Source organism: Cynara cardunculus (genome assembly GCF_001531365.2).
Source record: "Cynara cardunculus var. scolymus isolate 2C chromosome LG 11, CcrdV1, whole genome shotgun sequence".
NCBI lineage: Eukaryota > Viridiplantae > Streptophyta > Magnoliopsida > Asterales > Asteraceae > Cynara > Cynara cardunculus.
In genome coordinates, this window is record NC_037538.1 from 2310519 (window position 1) to 2313937 (window position 3419).

Here is a 3419-nt window from a genome sequence, read left to right on the forward strand (position 1 = left end):
CCTACGACATTTTGACCGACGGAGTATCAGCGACGGATCAACGACGGAAGGGACTTTCAGCGACGGATCAGCGAGGGAATTTTCCCTCGCTGATACCCAGCATTTTTGTAGTGCAAACTCGTATTTTTCAAACATTATTCTTAAATTAAACTACTGTTAAAATGTTCAAATTCCACAATATTGTTTTCGTCTCCTCTTCACTTAAAACTATTATTGTTCTCTGTGTATACAACCAGCAAATGAATAATGATATGACAAAACACTGAAACCATTTTGGTTTACGATCTCTCTCTATGTTCCCCAAATTGTTTCCTCCTTTCTGGTCTTCAAATACAGTACCCGCACTAGTTTATTAGGTTTGGTTTAATGCCAAACAATGGTGTATGTTATCTTTACATGATTACATTTTCAATCAGTGTTCTTTACTTAACATCCAAATTGATGTGTTCCACCGCCTAAATCAAAATGAACATTATTCGTAACTTATTACATAAAATACACGTTTTTCTAAAATATTTTGGTTGTATTTGCTATTTAACAAGTGATTGCTTAAGGCGACTATTACTTGAAATGCTACATAGACGATGCATTTCGAATAACACCACTATCATCTAGTTCATGGTCACTCTTGCCTTCGTTAACGTTCTTTGTTGATTGTATATCTTCTTTACAATGAATTGCTCCCATATAATCTCCACTCCAACTTTTGTGGTATGACTTATTGTTCATTATCTCACATTCTCATTAATTTGGATTCAACAGCTACACAACAAGCCCTCGTGTTTATATTACTGGCTATGAAGTCCTTGGATTGTCGTTTTTACAATCAAGATTTGTATGGATAAAGCTGTCTGTATTGATAACACTGGTTGTATGACAATAGGCAAGTTATTGTGTTTAATAAATAGTTTGAATGCCATAAAACGACCATTTTAGCTCGGTCTATATGTTTGTTGAATAAAACAACTATTTGATGAAAATGTTGAATAAATGACTTTTAATTGAAAAGAAATATCAATTTGAACTTTAAAAAAAAATAACTTGATAAAAACAATTTTCGATGAGAACCCACTTCGATCAAGATCTCCTTTGGAAAACCCACCTCAATCAAATCCCCTTTGGGGTCACAATTTTTCTCCTTCACTCTTTCTTCCAATATCTTATAAAACATGTTTCTTTCTCCCCCTGATTTGATGGCTTCTGAGCTGATTAAAATAGTGACAATTTTCAAGTCAAGTCGTCGTCTTCCTCCAAATAATTTACACTAAAGGGTACTATTTTCCTGGGTAAAAACTTGAGAATTTCAGAAGAAAAACAAATTATAGATTGAGGGAAAACTCATTTCAATAGCACCAAATCGAGACCGAGGAGAGAAACTCATAACCAACAACACCAAATCCATGTAGAGGAATGGAGATCGATAGGCAGAAAGAATGTAGATGCCTATAACAGGTGGATTGAGTGCAGCTCGGCGATGTGATTTTTCGGTGATGCCTACAGTAGGTGGATCGAGAGAGGGAGAGAGAAGGGTCGTGAGAGTATTTTCTTCCCATTATAAATAAATAAATAAATAACTTCGGTAAATGAATGTTATCTTTCTTATCTCAAAGGTATTCATGTATTCAAGGTTTAAATGTATGTTAGTGTTTTTTTTTTCCAGTTATAAGCTCGAAATCTCTAACATGCATTATGTCTTTCGAATTTTGGGTATAACATGGCAAATGTTCAACCATATGAGATCGAATTATAACATCGCTGTTTTGGACAAGAATGAAATACAAGCACAATTGAGAAGATTATATTTGTAATAACGGAAAAATACAACTCTAGAGATTACTAGAACCAAACTTTCACTAATGAGAACGGGAAGGAAAGGTGCATAGCCCAAATGTTATATTATATAACAACAAACACTGTTAATGATTCCCATTTTTTATTTATGAAGTCGGAGGAAAAATGTTATTGACAATTTTTGCAGATGAAGATATAAAAAGCAGCGACAAAGAAACTAATGCTAATACAGTATTTTTTTACTTTTACACCTTTCAAATCATAACATAAAATCGATAACTCACCATCGAGATATTGACAAGTCATAAATCAATAGAGAACGGGCTAATTATTGATGATGTTGGTATTATAAATGTCAAATTCCCGTTGATAAGCCCAACAGGGTAGATGTCTCGATAACCCGTTGGTAAGTACAGAAAGTTTTTTTTATATAAATATTTATGAATTTCCCTATTTTCCAAAACCTTTCTGTTAGGAGGTGGAAATTTCGCAAACATGAACTATTCGAACACCTTCGGTTTATTGTCCATTTATCGTTTTAGTGTTTCCATTACAACCCATTACGGTTCTTCAAGATCCATTACAATATTAAAAAAACCCTTTTAATACCCATCAAAGCCCATAACAACCCATTGATGTTCATTACACACACACACATACATACATGGTGATATAATAATGTGGACTTCAAAATGAAACGAAAGGTTAAAAACAAATAATATTTGAAAACGACAAAAATATAGAAAGAAAGTCTAAAAATATAAATAAACATGGAGTTTGTTGTAGAGCAATATATTTATTTCAAGGACACGTCCCATCTTGTCTCTTCACAAGTCATGTAACATTTTTAAAATTAAATCAAATCATATATTAAAAATATAAAAAATCAATTTTAATTTCGAGATATATAAAGAAAAAATAGTAGATATTTAGTAATGTATAAGGGTATATTTAATTTATTTTATTATAATACTAAAAAATATAAACACGTTATTTTAATACGAATAGCTAAACAAACCAATTTTAGTTTAAGAAAAAATTGCATCAAAATAAAACCAACTTTCACTTAATTTTTATTTTGGAGAACCACCTTTCAAAATCGTAATTTTGGGTAATCAATTTGCACCTGATTTCTATTTTGGGGAACCAACTTGCAAAATAATTATAAAAAAATAACTAAAATTCGTTTTTTTCCAAAAATTAATGCAATAAAATCTATTTTTCATTTCAAATCTCATTTTTTTTTAATTCAGATATCAAATTGAACATTTTATAAAAAAAAATCCAAATTATCATAATAAAAATTGTTTTTTACTAATGCAAGAAAAAATCAGTTTAATTGAAAAAATTTAATTGATACAATTGGTTATATATAAAAAACTTGAATGTGATATTTAATATTTATTTTTTATTACATCAATTAATTTTTGGTGCAATTTTGGTTCCCCATAATAAGAATTAGGTGAAAGTTGGTTCCATTTTGGTGTAATTTTCCCTTAATTTAAAACATATCAATTCAAATTAGTGGTTGTTTGATAGTTGCTGAATTATTTGGTGCAGAATGATTAAGTGGTCAGAATGATTAAAAGACTTTCATGATATAGTAAAAAGTGAAATATAATTGGTTG